This window comes from Triturus cristatus, chromosome 1_2, assembly GCF_964204655.1.
Source record: "Triturus cristatus chromosome 1_2, aTriCri1.1, whole genome shotgun sequence".
Taxonomy (NCBI): Eukaryota; Metazoa; Chordata; class Amphibia; order Caudata; family Salamandridae; genus Triturus; species Triturus cristatus.
In genome coordinates this window covers 718,199,302-718,221,021 of record NC_140580.1, presented here as the reverse complement: position 1 = coordinate 718,221,021, position 21,720 = coordinate 718,199,302, and the positions used below count along the sequence as shown (strand labels likewise).

The 21,720-nt window shown below is 42.4% G+C and overlaps 1 protein-coding gene across 2 annotated transcripts in view; it reads right to left on the bottom strand.

Annotated features, from left to right (window-relative positions):
- ARHGEF19 (Rho guanine nucleotide exchange factor 19) overlaps positions 1 to 21,720 on the bottom strand; it is a 305,405-nt gene that overhangs the window by 262,315 nt on the left and 21,370 nt on the right. Inside the window, exon 2 of one of the 2 annotated variants that reach the window (XM_085608602.1) lies at positions 9,602 to 9,647. The exons of the other annotated variant lie outside the window; for it this stretch is intronic. The gene's annotated coding sequence lies outside the window, so the exon portion shown is untranslated. The remainder of the gene's footprint in view (positions 1 to 9,601; positions 9,648 to 21,720) is intronic. 2 annotated transcript variants of the gene reach the window in all.

Here is a 21,720-nt window from a genome sequence, read left to right as displayed (position 1 = left end):
TTAAACACACCCAATAAAAGTAACTTCCCTATGGAGCTGTAGCAGATACAAAATCAACAATACCCCATCCATTGGAAAAGCGACAAATTGTGGAGTGGCATAGATTGACATAGAGTAGAATGTAGTATGTAGAGTAAAGTAAAGTGACGAAGAGTGGGGTTGATTAGAGTGGCATGGAGCAGAATGGCATAGAGTAGAGTGACCTAGAATTGAGTGGCGTGGCATAGAGTGATGCAGAGTAGAGTGGAGTATAGTGGCTTAGGCTTGAATGGAGTGGCCTAGAGTGGAGTAACACAGTGTAGAGGGGCATAGAGTGACGTAGAGTAGAGCAGCGTAGATGATAGTTATGTAGAGGTATGCAGAGTGGAGTGTCATAGAGTTATGTAGAATGGCACTGGATGGGCTACTCTACAGTAGAGTGGCATAGAGTGGAGTGACGTAGAGTGGAGTGGCGTTGAGTGGAGTGGCTTGGAGTGACATATAGAGTAGAGTGGAGTAGAATAGAGTGGTGTAGCGTTGAGTGACGTACAATGGGGTGAGATAGAGGGGCATGGAGTATAATGGCCTACAGGGAAGTGGCGTAGAGTTGAGTAGAGTGGTGTAGAGTAGAGTGATGTGGCATGGAGTGGCATAAAGTAGAGAGGCATGGAGTGCGTAAAGTAGAATGGCACAGAGTGGCACTGTGTGAGGTAGTGTCATGGAGTAGAGTTGCGTGGAGCAGAGTGGCATGGAGAAGAGTGGCGTAGATCGGATGGGCGTAGTGTGGAGGGTGTAGAGTGGTGTGGAGTGGAGCAGATGGAATAGAGTAGAGTGGCATAGAGTAGAGTGACATGGAGTGGCGTAGAGTAGCACGCCATAGATTGGAGTGGTGTACAATGGAGTAGAGTAGTACATTTGTGGGTGTAAATAAATAAAGCATTAATAGAAACTACAGATGGGGGAAAGCCTGTGTTTAAAGTAGGAAAGCACATTGTAACATCCAGGAATAATACTGAAACGCTTATAAAATAAATAAAAAATAGTACGTTGCAAAAAGATGAGGAAGAACAAAGACGATGAGAACACATGTACTTGAGACATGCTCCACGGAGTAGCTAACACAAGAAAGGAAGTAAAGTCATCAGGCGCTAAGCAACCAAAAGATAGCAGTGACAGGGTTATCAAAAAATTGTAAATCTGCACCCACAGAAGTGCTCCTTGAATTGTTGCAAAATGACTACTTTTTGGAATCACATAAAATTTGAAGTAGTAGCAGAGGAGCATCACCCCACTGCTCTGTGAGCAGGTCAAAAAGGAAAAAATTTAATGAAATAACGCATTATTATCATTTTATTTTTTCTTCCTTGCTCAGCTGGTTAGGGGCAGGGCGGGGCTGGCTGTGACAGGGGGAGGAGGGCTGAGCACTCTGTAAGTGCGCATGACGGTTTGGCCGGCTGCCTTGGGTCGGCCAAATTGTCATACGCACTTTGCATGTTCTCCACCAGACTGTATTGCAAAGCCTGGTGGAAAACATGCCCAGCCTCCCAGTCCCTCTCTGAGCGCTGAACTACGGCGCTCAGCCCAATCACAACGCTGCTATCAGTAGCGTAGTGATTGGCTAGGTGAGTCTGGGAACTTGGGTGCTTCCTGTTCCTGCTTCCTGCCCCTGAAGCCCTTAAAGCGGGCGGAGAGGACCGAGAGGCAGAGGCTGGAAGGCAGGTAAGTGAGTTTGAAATATTTTTCCTTCATTCCTACACTCACTCCCCCCCCACGACCCCCCCACACCGTTAAATAGCAGCCACCACTGGTAGTACGCTTGGAAAGCTGCGCTTGTCTCAAATTTCCAGGCACACTACTGGCCGACGCCCAAAAGGGGATGGGACAAATGCTTGCAAATGATCTAACCGCTGGCAATCACTTGACTCAGCATTTCAACCAAACGTTTTCTCCGACTATGCCCGCTAAACATAGGGCATGATTTAGGGTTTGCTGTAAGAAGTAAAGGCAGGCAGGGAGACAGAGGACTTTATGCCAGCCACCCTGCTTTTACTCCACATGTCAAACTTAGAGATGCCTGCTGGCACTGTGGACATCTCAATACATTGACAGGAACCTCTGTCAAACATGACGGATGGCCGGCAAACTTTCCGAAAGTTTTCTTATTTTTCAAAAAACAAGTTCCTTAAAGTTCCTTAAAGCCAGAGTATATTTTGGGAAAATAAAAAACTAATAACTACTGCCCCATGGGAGATTTTGCCAATGTTGTTGTAATCTTTCTTTTTTTAGTATCCACACCGCCAGAAAATTCCTGGCAGTGATGAAAAGTTACAAACAAGCATTTGTAATGCAATAGGTCTCACATTTACGCAAGTTTGAGCTATTGGCATTGTAAATGACAATGCCTTTTATGTTTTGGTTTTTAAAACATAAATAAAAGGCAATGTCATTTACAATGCCAATTGCATAAACGTGCGTAAATGCGAGACCTATTGCATTGCAAATGCTTGTTTCACAGTGTCATAATTACACAACTGAAGCATTTTCAATGTTTTATACATCGAAGCCATAGTTGTTGCCTATTTATCTTATGTAACTAAACAACCATTCACAAAGCGAATAGTCCTGGCTTGTTGTAGGTGTAATGTTACTGGTCGTATTATATATGTGGAGGCAATGACAGAAGTAGCAAAATACCAGTCGGGCGGCACACTATGCTAAGCACAGATTTTCAGCTTATGTGTTTTTGAGCCACGCCCTAATTACATTATCCAGCCCCTTTAGAGAGACACCCCTCCAGTTTTCTCATCACACTTAAAGCCCCACCATATGTAAACATTATTTGTGCACCTACCTCCAACTCATGCAGTGTAGATCAAATTGAATGTATTTCTCCCAGTCAAGCAACCAGTCAGGCAAAATGCATGATGACAACATATTAATATGCGTTTGCTAGCAGCTGTCGGGCACTGGGGTTAAAATAAACAATGACATACCTCAGTGTGCCCCTTGGGAATTCTGTACAGTGTTCTAAATACAGTGTGAGAAGCCACGCCACACATTCCGGCAGACCCTTCTATGAACGCGGATACCTCTCTAGTGCATACTCCGGGCGGCCCGGACGTATTGAATAGCAAGAGTGTGCGCACCGCGAGCTTGGTGCTGGCCACGTGCTTCAGCCTGCTTCACATCTGGCGTTGCAGGTCACAGCACAGGGAGCCGAGCACCAGGTGAAGGCCATGCTGTTTGTCATCAATGAAAACGGACATTAACCACAATAACAGCCATCAACTTCTAGAACGTTAATGAATCAGGCACTTGCATTGCAGTGGGGTATACGAAAGGGAGGTACAGTTAGCATGCATAATCAATGAAACACATGCAGACCTGGGTCCATTTTGTTGTATTTAAAAGAACACCGGCAAAACAATGCACACGTGTATCTGCAATTTAGCATATCGTGTGCATGCAAAGACACGCAAATGTGCATGAAATCATCACAGACGGTGAACTTTCACCTACGATTTCTGCTCTGACTGTTTATAAGAGGCTGGGACCGGACTATACGGACTGATTCACGCAGTGTGGAATTGTGCGCACAGAGTTAGTTATGTGCACTGAAAGGGGGCTCTTTCTCAATAAATTTAGGTGTGTAAACGGAGCAGGATGTGTACTGCCCTATGGAAGAGCACGCGGTGTATATAAAACACCAATTTTTGTGAGGAAAGCAATATCTACGCTAGCACGAATGTAAAACAGATTAAAACATGAGTGTTACAAAGTATAACAGTTTGCTTTTGAAGAATTTACTATGAACAGTAAATGGTACAATAGATTAGATACAGCAAGTTCCCCACCAGTCTAAAGAAAGTGGCACAAGACATATGTTTACCACAGCGGAGACAATATGATATGGAAAGGAACAGAGCGCCGTAGGCTGTAAAAGCGAACGCCAAGAATGCTCCCTGCAAGAATGTTCCCTGAAAAGCGCGTGCGCCGAGAATGCTGTACAGCAAACTGAACACCAACAAAGAATGCCTCATGAAAAGCCCGAGTAAGGTGAGCAAAATAGGCAGTCAGGGTGGGCGGGGCCTAATACCGACAGGGCAGACACCAAACCCGCTTCCACAGAACACGGACACAAAAGCAACGACAACAGATCTCGCCGTAGCAGCGCATGCGCTGCATTCGCAGGCGAGACCTAAAAAAGCACACTCTAAGTAGATTGGATGGTTGGATGGCTATTCTCTGACAGCTTTTACTTAGTGTGACGTCAGAGGTAGTTCTACACTGATCGAGCAACTTTACGTTTTTGTGTAAAACTTGCAGTCCGGGAGACTCAATCGGGTGGGCAGACCTTCAGTTTGGCAGACAAGGTACTCCAACATTGTTGCAATGGGGCAACCTTTCCACCAAACTCTAAAGCCGCTCCAGAGGCCCACCAAATAAACAATTGAATTGACCCTGCTCCTCGTGGGATAAGTCCATCCCGAAGCATGATCATCTCACCCATTCAACCTGCAGCTCGCTGGTTTTTTAGTTGGGAAATTTGAAATTCACCTCCCCTGAATCTCACTGACTAAGCCACATACCTTTTAATGTCTTGAATCTAAAATCCTTAGTTATTCGTGTGAAAGCTGGAAAATCTGGAAGACCAATTTTTAAACATATCTGAAGGAAATCATCTTTAAAATATGAATATTTCAGTTTTTAAACTAATTTTTCGTAGAGAAATTCATATATATTCTCCTGTATTTATATAGCAAGGAATTGTTACGTCTAGATTTGTTATATGTGAGGCATAATCTCCATTTCATTTACTCCTCAATGGCAATTCCAATTCTCTCTAACAGGGCACTGTCCCGAGGGAATAATATGGAGATACCAGGCTTTTCAAAGGCATTTAAGCAGACTGGCCAGGCACAGAAAAACAGTGGTCGAAAAGAAAGGTCAATAGATTGATTGTCGTGCTAAGATGCTTTCTGGACACTACCACAAGACCTCTGCTGAACTCTCTATCCAGGTTTCTACATGGTTGAGCAAGTGCATTGATGTGAGTCAATTCACACTGTGCTATACGTGTTATCTCAATCAATTATAAACATAGACTGCCACCTGTACCAATGTGTCTTATACTCCATACTTTTGATTATACTGCCTATAAATCTATTAACATTTTGGGTTCTCATAGCAGGTTGTGCAAAGTACGAGCCAGATGGGTCTTTGTCCCTTTCTTGTAATTCCTATCAGAGACAAGTCTATTGTATGAGTACAGTCACCACCATCACTGTAGTAGAACTTTATTTTGTTAGCTAATTTCCCAAAGTGTAAACCCTCAATTAACTCGAAATGCTTTTAAACATCTATATTGACTGCTATTAGTGTCTTCGTAAGTTTAATTTCTATCTTAATGAACTGTTTATTTCAACCGATGTCTCGTTCTTTGTCAATTGCTGACAGATTAGGGAAATAGGTTTAGGGATTATACTCCCCAACTTTCTAACACTTTGCTGTTATGTTTGTCTTTGTGACATTAACAATATTAAATAGTGTTGGGAACACACCAAATGGGTTTCAGGAGATTTCCCCATGATTGTGATTAACATAACCTTCGAAAATATAGACAAAGACGTATTCTTAAAAAAAAAAAAGAAAATCATAGATTTTTAAAGTATAAAAAATGTTCTACAGCAGCACTCCAGTAAATCAGGAGTACGGTACTCTTTCCTTACTTGGCAGATGTTAGGCCAAGCTTTACTTCTTCTTTGAAAGTTTTATACAGTTTTTAGTTTTTAAGAGTAATGTGTTTGCTTCCGTCACACAAACATATTTGACCCGATTCAAAACAATTGTACTATGAGTTAAGTGCGTCTTACTCTTGCAGTACTCCTGGCTTTCTCCTGAATTCTACAGGTAGGCCAGAAGTAGTCCGGACCTATTTCTGGGATTCAAGGGGAAGCAAGCAGTACAAAAAGAAAAAGCCACAGCAAAATCTTTGAGAATTAAGTCCATTGTATTATATAATTATTCTGAGGGGTTTAGTCCTGCCTTTTTCAACATTGACTTCTTCGGGTTTTGAACGTACAGTAACTTGCTCAGGATATTATCAATCACCTCTTCAATCTGCCAACAGGAGTAGTTTAGTCTCACCTTCTTTCTTTTGGTTGATTGGGTTTACCCTTCCACATCCAAAGAAGTGAATGAAGACTATTTTACATCTGAAAGGAACACTGTTACATCACACATTTAATTATTTATTACACCATGCATTGTATACATGAGGCAATCATTTCTTTAACTGTTTTTCACTACAGCAGGGATTTTTTTAATTACCTTGCATGTACTTGAGTGTACTATCATACCTGTTAGCTTTGCCAATACTCGTTTCGGACAGCTAGGGCCACATTTAATACAATCTTTGAGAATAGATTGGACTTCTGAATGTACAATATTGTGGTACAAGAATATCGAAGACAGCAAATCAGGTGACAAAATATCAAAGGGTAAGTGCACACAGGGAAGCATAGATTTACTTTTCCTAACTCCAGATCTTCGTACCATAATGATATATATAACTCACAGGTATATGGAGGTTAGGTGTAGCAAATCTGGATTTACATACCTGTCGATATTTTATTTTCGATATTCTGTCCTCAAAATTGTATCATATTGATTTTGTGATTTCAATATTCAGATGCACACCTTGAGAACAGATATCTGCTTTCTTCTGAGGATTTTATGTCTTCTTCTATAGCACTGCATTTAATTGTAACATCTTTAAGTCTTTATCATTGGATGGTCTAATAATTTGTGGGTTGAAATGACCAGCATCAACTCATAATTATTATTTTTTAATTTTTGTTGGATAATTGCCCTTTTAATTCTGTTTTGCGACTTTCAATTTGTGATTTTAAAAAGGGCTCCACTGGCTTTTTTAAAAGAAGTGTTTTCTACTAAGATTACAGTTTTACATTCTCCATAACATATAATTGTTTTAATCTTCATTAAATAACTCAGTGAGGTCACTCTTGTAAAAAGATAAGAGTGCATGGTCCGAAGTAAAAAATGAATTCTAGAATTGTAACTTCCATTTAACATACCACAACTTTTAAATGTATTCTATTTTTTTTTTGCAATGTATATGCTCTTTCTATACTATATTGATGATTAGTATACATCTGACATAAAGTTACAAACAATCTCAGGTGGCACAAAGGGTTCGGGATCACTTTGACAAGTAAGTGAGTTATCCAGGCCTACAAAGTTCATGCTCTTTATTCGAGTATGGATTTCTTTAACTATCTAGCCACAAAAGTGAATGGATCAGTATCTCTCTGCCAAAACTCTTAGCACATTCAAGCCTACAATTCACAGACTCTTTATCCCTACAGCAGTTCCCCCAATTACCCGACAGACAGACACACACAGTCACACACACACACAAATCACGACAGGCCAGACATAGAATTAAGGTTGAAGGCTTAGGCGTTAGTCCTACTTTTATGTCTGACCTATCACGGTTATTGCATCTCAAAACCTGGTCACCCTATCTATGGTCATGTCGCTATCCCTCCCAGCTTCATTAGTCTTCTAGGTCATCTAGCTCTGCAGGTGACAGGGTGTGTGTCCCATGGCAGTCCTCTGAGTCCAACCAAGCCCCTGAGGTGACAGGCTGTGTGTTCCTATATCAATCCACTGAGCCATCCAGCCATGGACAAGGGAGGCTTTGAATTCCTGTGAATATCCCTGATTTAGGTATCTATAGAAGTGACAGGCTCGGACCCATAGGTAGATCCCCTCCTCCACCCAGCTTATAAAGGACCGGGCTTAGTCCCCGGGTCACTCCTCTGAAGCCCTAGCAGTGCCAGTCTTTTGTTCTGCCCCATGAGGACACCCTCCAGAAGTCACAGTCTCTATCTTTGCAATAACGTTAAAAGCTGAGCCCATGTTGAAAACAGCTTTGTATTCCTGTACCAGTCCCCTGACCAAACAGAGGTAAACCTTTAATGGCTCAGCAAACAAGCTTGTTTAACCTTTTTGCTTATGTTCCATGGTTATCATACCTTCAGGTTCTGGCATACACTGCAGTTCTTCTTGCAGGCCACTGGATTACTTACAGGCCTTTTTTTATTATATGAAGCCTCAAGGATGATTTTTGTGGTTACAATCATAAACCTAGTATTGATGTCAAGTATTTAATTCTTGGGCTCTTCTTTGGTCTACAGTAGTCCTTCCAAAGGATGAAAGTTGGTGATGGATATGTGAGGGGAATTCAGTTCCGCTCAAGGTGGGAGAATAGCAGAAAGATCGATCCTATTTCTCACTCAAACACTCGCTTATTGTTTTATCCGATAAACATCCAAATTTAACAGAAATTGAGGGCCTTTGTAAGACGAATGGAAAGGTAATAATGAATTTATAAATGTAAAAAACGTATTTCACGTATGAAGATGATATGCTGGATGAAGAATCCAATTTATTATGTGAGGTTGTTCAGTAAGGCCATGTAAAAGGTAATTTGACGCTCGGAGGGTTAGGATATGTGATAATTGTAAAAATGCTCCTCATAAAATGTAAAAAAAAAAAAAAAAGGTTAGCTACAAGGTTAGACTGTTAGACAGGTGCATTACGCGTAAAACAAACAGAATATGAGATCGTTTGTTTTATTGAGAGTGTCGTAGGCCACTCACATAATAAACACTAGCATCTAGACAGCACATAACATAACTAAATAAATCCTATGCCACGACATAAATCAACAACACATCGTAGTATAATGACAAAGAATAGCAACGTTTAGTACATTTCATAACAAGACAACCAAGCAAAAGACACCGTAGCAAAAAGCCAGTCATAAAAGATCCCCCTGTGGCAAAGTTTCTCTCAAGGTCGCTTGGAGGTGACAGGGCCAGGTCAGACAGAGGAAAGCTGGTAATTACCATCTTCCAGAATGTACTAAAACATGTTCAGATCCTGTTGACACTGACCCGAGCGGTTGAAAAAACGCAAACAGTGGTGGAGACATCTACTTAGGACAAATGATGCGTGAGGGCTCAGGGTGACAGGTACACAGGGTCTGAGAAGACCTCTGCAAAATTCGGAGGACTTGTCTGTGTGTCCTGAGGGCAGTGAGGATATAGGGAGCCCATATTCAACAGAGAGTTCATACACAGGGCATGAGGTGGGAGAGGGTCGAAGTACGGATTTAAGACGTATCGTGAGGCGGCGTATTGTTCTTGGTGTTGCAATAGCAGGGGGTGACGCAGACCCCTGTGGTGCACAGCCACCCCCCCCCCCCCGAGTCTTAAGGTGGGGGAGGGGCGTTTAGCTCAATGCCAATGAACGTCCGAGAGATTTTGTGCTCCGCCTCTGAGCAGAAGTGCTGCTAGCCAACATAGAAGCGCATTGAAAGAGCTACGTGTGGGTCCAAGCACTGGCAGGAAAGTGGGCGCCTCAGGTAAGAACTGGGTGCCTTGAGAGAGCACTGGTGCAGAAGGGTGTGCTGGAGGTCTGGGTGACTTGCACTGACACAGCTGAGTGTGAAACAGTGTGAGCACTACAGGGTTACTGGTAGTCTTCACATCGCAGCAACACAACTGACTAGCGTATATATTGAGTCGCTTACCTGCTGCTGGCTTTATTTCTTACATTCTGGTACGTGTAACATATATCTGAAATATTTTAAAATTGTGGCATTAAAATTCATTAGCAGCGTACTTTGCAAATGTAAAGAAACACTTTGCAGTACACTGTAACCAATGAGTTGTGGCATGTTATAACAACAAAGCAAAACGTAATGAATTATTTCATTCATTAAGCACTCTTCATATAGTCGTGCTGCCATCTTGGTTCCAGAGTTGGTTGTCTGTAGTCAGTGCTTTTCCTGACTTAAAAATTTCCATCCCAATACTACTTTGTACCTTTCGTATTACATCCAGAGGATCTTCAAAAAAACAGCAAAGCACAGTACACAGCTCATATCACATACATCCAACCCAGTATGTTGCTCCCAACTTCAATTACTTCTAAGGCACAACACACAAAAATATAACCGCACCTACTAGACAGAACACCTTTCATACACCCAACACATCCCAAACAAACCTTAACACCGACTTGTATGTGGCTCCCAACAGCATTGTTCAAGAATATTTATACACAAAAATTCAACAGAATGCCTGACATATATTCAACAAGACACAGAAGAGGTAGGCCTTATTACTTGTCTATAATGTGCACAGCAGCACATTTAGTTGTCCTATGCCACCACCGCCAACCAGCAAAACCCATTAAAAAGAACTTCTAGCATACATCAAACACAGCCTAGATACACGATAAACAAGGCAACTGGATTTATGTGGCAGTGAAAGACCAAATGAGTCAGCAGGCTCAACTAAATTACGTGGCATACTATGTGCTTAAAGGAATATTATGTAGCACGCTCTGTGGCCTTATTGCCTTCCTACTGTGACATTTTAATACACTAATGCAAATGTGGTTCTAGTGCTATAAAAATGTGTATCTTTCTTAGGAAAGAAAACTATGTTCAGTCACATAGTTTTTCTATTCAAACTACTGTTCAAGAATTAATAATGTAGCATTACATGGTAGCACTGTCCCTTCCAGCTCCCAGAGAGAAATAAATTGTGCAAAACATACACAGTGTTGCACTCTTAAAAAAACGGCCTCCATGTACACAATCGTAGTAATAAAAGATATGCCTCGTTTTTTCAGTGGGCCTTATTTATTTTTGAAAACTTCAGCTGCACCCAGTGTTTACCTTCCAAGGCTCCTGCAACCGCCATTTCCATCAGGAAACAACGCTACATAACGTGTATACATAGAGCGCACTTTCACCCAAGGGTATCTTGGTGCTGAATAACAGATATCTATTGTCAACCAACTCAATGGTACTCATTTTATCGACCTCGGAAGGGTGAAAGGCTGAGTGGACCCGCAAGGATTTAAGCCTGTGACCATGAGGTGAACACAGGGCATTACAGTGGATGCTTTAGGTAACAAAGCCACCAGACCCAGAATCAGAACACATATATTTACTATGTATATAATTAGGCGGCATTTCATGGTTTAAAATGTTGGAAATTAAAAAGACATGCAACATGTCCAGGATTCTCTGTTTACATAAATTCTTCTTTGAGAACGGTGTCTTTGAAGCAAATATGAACTAGTGTGCTTGGAGAAGCACACCTTTTTCAGGACAAATCCAGACTCTTTCTTTCCATACTGTTTGAATTACATTATCAAATTAAAATGTGCATCTCCTGCTGCAGACAAAAAACCCTACTTATTCCTTCAGTGGAGACTGTTATACACCAGCTGGGCAGAGCTGTTACTGCTTCAAATGCCTGACTCTAGCTCAAAGGTGACAAATAAAGTTTTGGAAGTGTCAGGCAGGGACAGCTTCTGTTTCTGAAACTTCTTAAAGCTCACCTTTTTCTTTCATCTTAAGTTCACTTTAATAAAATTGCTTACCACCAGGTCACCTGGTTTCCGAGTAACATTACTGCATGGATTTCGAGGACTCTGAAAGCCTGTGACCTCCTACCACAGACAGGGGGCATTTCTTTGTTTAGGAGTACTCTGTAGAATGACACCCCAGGAAAGTAGAGGACCCCTTTCCGTGCCACAGTGGAAGGCAATCCACTAGGAGGAGATGCATCATTTTTGACAGCCTAGCGACTACATTACACAAAGTGCCCTGGGTGCGCAACAGGGGTCTGCGATCTTTTTCTGCCCCCTCACCCCCAAGCACGGTTGTATTACAGAAGGGGCCAGAGATGCTTGTGTGCCCCTTTTATAATACAGATAGTGCAGGTGCACAAATAGCATGGCACTATCTCAAGAGGGTGTTTCCTCATTTCCAGGGGGCACGGCCCCATGTAAATTGAGGAACACAAATTTGCCCTGAAGCCCACACTGTATTATGGATGTGGGCATAGTGACAAAAAAAGGCCATCAGGAGACGCACTGACTGCTACAAAGATGTGGCACACAGACAGTGGGCCCCCCAAAGTTGCCCCTCCAGATGGAACTAAGGGGAATCTATAGACCCCAAACATCCCCCTGCAAGAGGGTGCAGTCACTCACTGCATTTGCCTGCAGGGATATCCGTGCTTCTCCCCTGAAATGCAGTCTGGTGCCAAGCAGGCACTCCATCTTTCACTAATGTGCTGCCCCCAGGGTTGGCGCTAGTCCGCAGCTGTCATAGGGGCAGGGCATTCTTTGTGACATGATGCCCTGTCCCTGTGTGTGCCCAGCGCTCCTGTTTAAAGGTGCACAATGGCACAAACAGGGCAGTGCACCCGTTAAATATTTTGGGCCCAGGAGAGCAATGATCAAATGCCACAAACTGGAAGTGTTTCATTAGGAAGTACTCCAAGGAATGTCATACGAGAAGAGTAAAGGCCGTCTGCGATGTCACACGGAAGGACACTCCACTGGGAGAAGCTCTATGGCGTCTGGAACACTCGAGTGCAGTGAACCCCCGGCACAGAAAGAAGACAGGAAATCAGAAAGTGCTCCAATGAAACGTGGCATCTCAGGAGATCAGTGGATCCCCCAATACCCACGAGAGAGGACTTTATACCCAGAAGTGCTCCAATGAATGGGACACCCATGACAGCATATGACGCCATCCTCCAAACAGAATACCAGCCAGGAGTCTGGTTACTGCACTGTGCTCCCAGGGCTGGGCTGGCCTTTTGGGCAGTCGGGCAGTCTGGCAGTCTTGCACTGCCTGGTTGGCCAGCTTGAAAGAGCCACTGAGTGGACAGTTTTTTCGTCTTTGGTCTCGTCACGTTCCACGGGAGAGGCTTGAGAGGCCAGTCTAAGACTGACTGCCCTGGTGTAATCCCTATTAACCACATTTCTATGATTGACATTTATCCTCGTGGAACAGTTTGCTCTGAAATTCTCACTATTTGGTATCTCTAAATTTTATGGGGATCCTCCGGTCCGTCAAAAAGTTTTATGGTCTCTGCGTGCCGGTTGTAATGTCGCGATAATAAGACTGACGCGACACGCAACGGCGTGCGCGTCAGGTCACGTGTATTGGAACTGCAATAAATATGACGTCACTGGTGCACGTCGGCAGAATGGCCACGGCAGCAGTGACGGAGCAAACGCACAAGTGTGTCCGGAGTCTTATTCACCACGTGTAGGGACCCGGGTGGTGGAGGCCAACAGTAACGGTGCTCTGACGACACAACAGCCGGTTCTCATGACATTGTTGTTAGAAAGGCATAATCCATCCAGGGAAGACAGGAGTCAGTAAATGAAGATAGAGCGTGAGTTTAATAACACGTCTACACTCAGCAAGTTACGGGTCCAGAATCCCACCGCCCTTCCACCCATCGCATGCCCAACCTTCCACCCTTTTGAAACTACACATTCTTTACATGACACGAGCTAACCACGAGCTTAGATAAAGATCCACGCTCGTGGCAGCTCGCGCCATCTACATTGTGTTCCCAACACACCTTCCCCCCTAAAAAAAAACACATGAACCTAAACATAATATCATACATAAATAAGAACATTACTAAATTATCCCATAACAAAATCCTTGTACTTATCAGGAAGACGATGTGAGCGTGCCACCCTAGAGTTACCAGAACCACAAGTGGGAACAAATGCTTCCTTAAGGTTGTCATCACACTCAAAATCAAGAAAAACATTGCTGCTATGATCTTCTTGACCACTAACAACTCCTTTAGACAAAGAAACTCTGTTCAAATTCCACACCGAACCACCATCAATTCTGATGGCATTCTTGAATGTCTCAATCACCTTTCTCGGACTTGACCATACAGGACACCCTTTACCAACACCTTCTTTTTTCTTAATGCGAATCCAATCTCCCACTTTTATCACCTGTTTAGTTGGTGGGCCTATTTTCTTTTCCATATCATGTTTCATTTTATTTTTGTACACTTCAACTCTCCGTTGGACAGCTTCATAATCCACAGTAAAAAAATCATTTGAATCACTCCTACTCTCTTTCATCCACCAGGGAGTTAACTTAGTGCTAGGTTTTCGCCCCCTTAAAAGTTCAAAAGGACTAACCAAGGTAACCGAATTTGGAGAAGTTCTATATGCCAACAACATAGAATGAAGTGCATTACGCCAATTTAAACCACCCTTAACAGATAGTTGAATAGCTTCTTTAACAACACGGTTAAATCTTTCAACTTGGCCATTGGCCTCTGGATGGAACACAGAAATCCTCCTGTGGATGATTCCACACTTAACAAAGAAGTCATTCATTTCTCTGCTAACAAACTGAGGTCCATTATCGGTTACAATTTCTTTCGGAATTCCTTCTCTACAAAATATCTCATCTAAGAATTCAATCACACTATGAGAAGTAACCTCCTTGACCATCTTGACCTCAGGCCATTTTGAAAAATAATCAATAAGTACAATTCCAAACGATTCATTCTTGGGTAAAATGTTAAATGGACCAATGATGTCTAAACCGAGTTTACGCCAAGGACCATTTGGAAATTCAACAGGGTGAGGTTCCGGGCGTAGAGCCACAGCAGATTTGTCACTATCCGCACATTGAACACATGAACGAACAAAATGATCAACATGATTATCAATGCCTGGCCACCAAAATGATTCCTTGACACGTCTCCTGGTAAAAGATATTCCCAAATGCCCTTCATGAGCAATTTTAAGAATAGTATTTCTAAGGGAGAACGGTGGAATAAATTTGTCTCCTCTTAAAATCAAACCATTTTCAACAGCCAGTTCATCCTGCACCTTAAAAAAACCCATCATCTCTCCAGATAACTTCCTTTGTTCTGGCCAACCTTGCAATAAATACTTCTTGACATTAAGCAATTCTGTGTCCTTTCCCATTTCGGTGAACCAAACATCCTCTTGTAAGAAAGAATGCTGACCCAACACTGAATTAACATCACCCATGGTGAAAGCCACTTCGCATTCCTCATCTCTGCTGGTATCTGGAAATTCTGTAGGAGAGATCAACCTAGACATACAATCAGCATGTACATTGGCTTTGCCCTGAACGTACTCAATCTGAAATTGAAAAGACTGTAACCTTGAAGCTAATCTAGCCAGACGTGCGGACATGGTTCGCCCCCCACCAGGTGACATTAAAAAAACAAGAGGTTTGTGGTCTGTTTTAATGACAAACTTCGTACCCCACAAAAACGTTCTAAAGTGTTCAGATCCCCAAACGCAGGCTAACAACTCTCTCTCTATGACAGAATAGTGTTTTTCAGCATCTCTCAAAGCCCTTGAAGCATAGGCTACAATCCACTCTCTCCCATTGTCTCTCTGTAAAAGAACACCACCTAACCCAGTGCTACTAGCGTCTACCATAATGATGCACTTTTTTCCACAAACAAACGGCTTAAGACACGGGGCATTCACTATAAACTCTTTCAACACCCCAAATGCTTTGGACATCTCTGGGGTCCACACAAATTTAGCATTTTTCTTCAATAGACCTCTGAAGGGGTCCACTTTAGAAGCAAAATTCGGTATGAATTTTGCGTAAAATTCAATAAGACCCAAAAAGGCCACAAGTTGTTCCTTGGAGGTAGGTATGGGAGCATTTACAATACTTTCCACGTGATTATGCTTGGGTTTGATCCCCAATCCACTAATAGTGTGCCCTAAATATTCTACCTCTTTTTTCTTGATCTTGCATTTATCAAGGCGTAAAGTAAGACCCTTCTTCGACAAAGCAGCAAAAACACCTTCTAAATTCGAATCATGTTCTTCATTGTTTTTCCCAAAAACAAGAATATCATCTTGAAATGCAATAGCGCCCTCCAGTCCCTCCAAAGTGTCTCTCATAAGTCTTTGGAAAACTGAGGCAGCACTAGCAAGACCAAAAGGCATACGACAATACCTGTACAATCCTTCAGGAGTAATAAATGCAGTTATATTTTTTGATTCCTCAGCAAGAACAACTTGGTGGTACGCACTAGCCAAATCAATACACGAGAATACCTGTGCACCCGCTAATGTGGAAACCATCTCATGTAAATTGGGTAAAGGATTGGCATCCACCCAAATGGCATTATTCACACTGCGAAGGTCCACACACAACCTAAGCTCGCCTGAAGGTTTAATGGAAATCACAATGGGAGAAACCCACGGAGATGATTCAATGGGCTCAATAATATTATTTTGACATAATTCTTTTAATATGTCCTTCAATTTGTTTCTGTAAGTGAGTGGGACATTCCTTACTCTATGACGGATAGGGACAACATTGTCATGTAGTTTTATTACGTGTTCAAACCCTTTGTACATTCCTAATTTCCCACTAAAGACATCAGGAAACAACCCTTTTAATTTATTGACAATTTGAGAATTGTCATCGTGGGAAATATCACAGGACTCGACAACATAAACAGGAGGAACAGCTCTAGGGTCAATTTTGATTCCTAATTCATGTTGATGAGGCCACCCTAACAGTGATAATCCTGACCTTGCCACATATATTTTCCCAAAAGTATGACGACCAGAAAATTCTAGATTGGCACAAAAAAAACCTATTAAATCAATTTTGTGTCCTGTGTAACCACCAGGAGAAACATCCGGTGGAAGCAAAGTTTTCGTAGACCAACTTTCATTAAACACACTTAATGAAATAATGGTGTACCAAGCACAAGAATCAACTAAGAATTCCAGTTTAACGTCATCTACAGAGATGAAACATGAAGGAAATTTAGCGCACTCTCCACTACCACACACATTAATGACGGTATTGACCTCATATTCATTGTCATCCTCTACATTATCACTTTCATCATAAATACAATTCACTTTTTTAGGTATTGATTTACAGAATTTCCCAAAATGACCCTTTTTATTGCACTTTGAGCACGTTCTCCCGATGGCTGGACAGTTCTTGAAATCCGCTAGGTGTCCATCACTTCCGCATCTATAGCAAAGTAGTTGATGTTGGTTTTTCCTCTCAGATTTTGTAATCCTAAATTTATTATCAGTTTTAGAAGAATTATCATTTCTCTGTGGAACATACTTTCTTTGCTTATCCGAATCCTTAGTTACGTTAAAAACATCACTTTTTTCATTTCCTCTAATTTCCTTCACAAACTTTTCTGAGTGTTCAATTGATTTTGCAATGTCAATAGCATTGTTCAAAGACATGTCAGACGTAGTCCACAGGCGTTCTTGAACCTTTTTATTATTTGTTCTCATCAATATTTGGTCTCTAAGCACTTGCTCATAGGATATGTGCTCGAAATCACATGTAACAGCTAAGGATCTGAGAGCTGATACAAAATCTTCCACAGGTTCATCAGGGCGTTGTTTTCGTGAGTAAAATATATACCTTTCCATCACTATATTTTTCTTTTTCCCATAACGCAGGTTGAGTTGTGATGAGGCATAGCTATATACGTCAATATTTCCTGGATTGACTAAAGCAGGTAGAGTTTTAAATTCTTTCAAAGCAATTCCACCCAAACAATGCTTAAGAAGAGATAGCTTCCTCTCTGGTTCACATTCTTCACCCTCCAAAACTTCTACATATGCCATGAAAACAGGTTCCCAAATTTCCCACGACATAGGAGGATCACCAGGAGAGGATAAAAATGAAGGAGGAGGAACAATGCCAGACATGGTGAAATGTTCAATTCCAAAAATAAACTGATATAATATAGTTAGATATAAATAAAATAATAAATGAGCCTAAGCGATTTATTTGTTTAGAATTAGACTCAAAATGAGAAATAAACTGTTACCGCAATAAATCTCCTCTTCAACGCTTCGCTTTGCACCTTTTTTTGTTACTCCATGTTGATCCGAGTTGTTGCTAGGATACCGTGAAACAAAATGGTGTCTCCTGCTCCTTCGCGTCACACGTCAGCACGTCAGCGTGCGTCCGACGCTCATTAGCATACGTATGATGCCTAGCGAAATATGAATTCGTTGAGGGTTCCAACTGCGGAAATATTCCTTATTTCGGCTGAATTCCTCGAGCTTCCTGGACTAATGCTACCACAGCAGTATACTCGTAAGTCTTTTTTTTTTTTCCGTTGTGCAGCAATTAACGTCCTCACGAACAGTCACGTAACAGAATGAATTTCTTCCGCTTCCAAGAAAACGAAAAAAACAAAAAAAAAAAATATATAACCAGGCTGGTTCGATAGTAAATGTATCCCGCTCGTCGCCAGTGTTAGAAAGGCATAATCCATCCAGGGAAGACAGGAGTCAGTAAATGAAGATAGAGCGTGAGTTTAATAACACGTCTACACTCAGCAAGTTACGGGTCCAGAATCCCACCGCCCTTCCACCCATCGCATGCCCAACCTTCCACCCTTTTGAAACTACACATTCTTTACATGACACGAGCTAACCACGAGCTTAGATAAAGATCCACGCTCGTGGCAGCTCGCGCCATCTACATTGTGTTCCCAACAATTGTGTCCTAGAACATAGAGAAATTCCTCTGCAGAAGCAATAAATATTTTATTTCTGGGGAATAGCTTCAGTTCTTGACATGATATATACCTCTAGTTTACAGGCTTGAGGACTCACAGAATAGCTTCTGCCTGGTTATTTGCTGGATTTTCTTACATTTCACAGTACAAACATGAGGGAATGCTGGTGGTGTACACGCAAACTGCACTCTTTGTTCTCTCAGTTTGGTAAATCCTAGGTTAGGCCACTGACTTGTAAGTGTACCCATGGACAGGCATAATGCCAGAAACATCTGCATTTAATTCTACTTTTTTTAAGCTGTGACATCATTAGTCACTTATTATAGGAAAAATCATTCACTAACTAACCTTTCGAAGTATCTTCTTGCAGCTGAGTTTTAACCTGTCTCAACCAGAACAGAGATTTAACATCGAATCCGAGAGAAAACTATATTAAGAGGCCGGCCCAATCACATTCCTTGCATGTGAACATTCTTTCTCTGACACTTGTTATTAGCTAAAAAAGACAGCATGGATAACTCTTTTTAATTACTTGCTACTTGAGTTCAATAGAGTGAAACTGGAATGTTGCCATACATTATGAAAGAGGGAACCCACTTTGAGTGGGGCGTCCATTAATCTGCTTAACTCATAATTTACAATCGTCGTATTTCTTCCGCATTTCCACGGAACAGAGCCTTTCAAGTGTAAGTGCACCTGGAAGGGCTTTTGCCTCAGAGAATCCACAACACCAGGTTTTGAATCACAAAGTGTTAGAAATGTAAGAGGTCTACCTGCCTAAGTCTGCCTGTCCCAAAGGCTTTGACTTTCTCTACCCTCTATTTAAAAAAAACGTTTTATTTAGTTTTCAGTAACAAGATAAGATCTTGCTGGTGTTAATCTAAGCATATATAATGAGTAATGTTATTCCACAAACTACATTGCCCATTACATATATTACATATGCTCAAAAAAACAATATATCTTAACCTGCTTTCTTTTATAGATGTCACCAGGTCATGCAAGACTCCCAGGGGTCATCCCAGCCTTGGCCTCTGTATCCTCAACCTCATATGTGGACACATGCGCCTGCATCCTTTTCAAAGCATCCCAACCGACTTTTATGTCTCGCAAGAGACCCCAAAACATCTGATATTTTTTCTGGGCACCAGGTCCTTCATATATAGACGTTGCTATGCTTAAGCACCAATTCATCCCCATCTGCAGATTTCAACCTTTGGGGTCAATGTGTTGCCCCAGTGCCTTGCACTATCTCTACATTGCAGCCCGAGGCTTATGACATACAGGGTATCATTGTGTTTCTGTAGGTCAGTAGTTCCCACAACAGCATGTGGGCTAATAATTACCTTTCACCCAAGGACCACCACCAGCTCCTAATATATAGTCTCTCCTTTTTTACAATAATTTCCCCAATTCTTAGTTTCAATATCAACAGAACATAATCTTGATATAGGTCCTTTTAGGCCAAATTTATGCTGACCCTGAAAATTTATTTTGAAGAGCACAATATGTTACTTAGGACCTCATTTAGAGTTTATCAAACAGAGTACTTTGTCATAAATATAACCGAGCACCCTTTCGACCAAACCCTTGGGCAGCCCACTCTATTTTAACTTGGGCGTACAGTCAGTTTTCCAATGGCCGTGCCCCCACTGGCTCTGCCATCAGAAAACTTACTCCAACACCCTGATGGAGTAGGGAGCCATCAGAGTAAAGGCTTAAAACCGCGTGCACTATTTAGAGCAGATGGTCTGATATTGTTTCTGCCACAGACATAAAAAAAATTATATCAGGACATCCGGACAGCAAACAAAAGGATGTCAGACCATCCTCTCTAAACATAGCCTACGATGGTGGGCTATCAGAGTAAGATTTCTGATGGGGGAGCCAGTGGGGGCACTGAAGTCAAAAACCTGAACGTACAGCCAACTCGGAATAGGCCGGCAGACCGAGAGTTTGGCGCAAAGGGAAGTCGGTCATAAATGGAAACAAAATATGGAGGACTACTCTCAGTCAGTGGGTCGGACATAATATCCTCCACCACCCTGACAGACAGAGCAAAGACCACGAAGGGCTAACTCAGCCCCTTAATGTGTAACAAAAGGCAGTCAAACTGATTGCTTCGTGCCCATTTTAAATGGGAACCATAAATATGCAGTAACCTTTTCCCCGTCAGTGCGTATCTTAGTACAGCGGATCCACGGATATGCACAAATCTCACCACATAAAATAATTAATTTCAATGTCTTAAGCTATTAGCAGCTAATGATAACTTTTTTCAGAAACTATAAATATTTAAATGAAAGCTATATCCTGCTGTTAGAGATGTTGCCTTAATTGTCAAAAGTTCATTTTATACAGGCAAAGAAATTATTCTTTTTGCAGGCCCTTCGAGTAATTTAAGGTTTTAGTTATCAGCAAATGGAAAATCGTATCTATGTGATAAATGTAACCGCCTGGTAAACACCTTCAGCAATTAGTTTTTTAGCTACTGTTCACTGTGGAATAAATTGCACAGCACTGATTCCAAACAAGAGGAACCACTTCCTCGCCAAACATTCAAGGGTACTTACACCAAAGACCCAACCACCGCCAAAACCAACCTCCAGGAAGGAATGAAAGACGTCGCAGAATGGATGAAGCTCAGCCGCCTGAAGCTGAACTCAGACAAGACGGAGGTCCTCATCCTCGGATAATCCCCATCCGCCTGGGACGACTCCTGGTGGCCCTCAGCGCTGGGCGTCGCACCAACACCCTCGGACCACCCACACAACCTGGGATTCATCCTGGACTCCTCCCTCACGATGACCAAGCAAGTCAACGCCGTCTCGTCCTCCTGCTTCAACACCTTGCGCATGCTTCGAAAGATCTTCAAGTGGATCCCCACCGAAACCAGAAGGACAGTCACCCAGGCTCTCGTCACCAGCCGACTGGACGACGGAAACGCCCTTTACGCAGGAACCACTGCCAAACTTCAGAAACGACTACAACGCATACAGAACACCTCCGCACGACTCATCCTCGACATCCCTCGCCACAGCCACATATCCGCCCAACTGAGAAACCTGCACTGGCTCGCCGTCAGCAAGAGGATCACGTTCAGGCTTCTCACCCACACACACAAAGCGCTCCACAACACAGGCCCCGAATACCTCAACAGCCGCATCTCATTCCACACCCCCACCCGCCAACTCCGCTCCACCAGCCTTGCCCTCGCCACCATCCCACGGATTCGCAGAACCACCGCCGGAGGAAGATCGTTCTCCTACCTGGC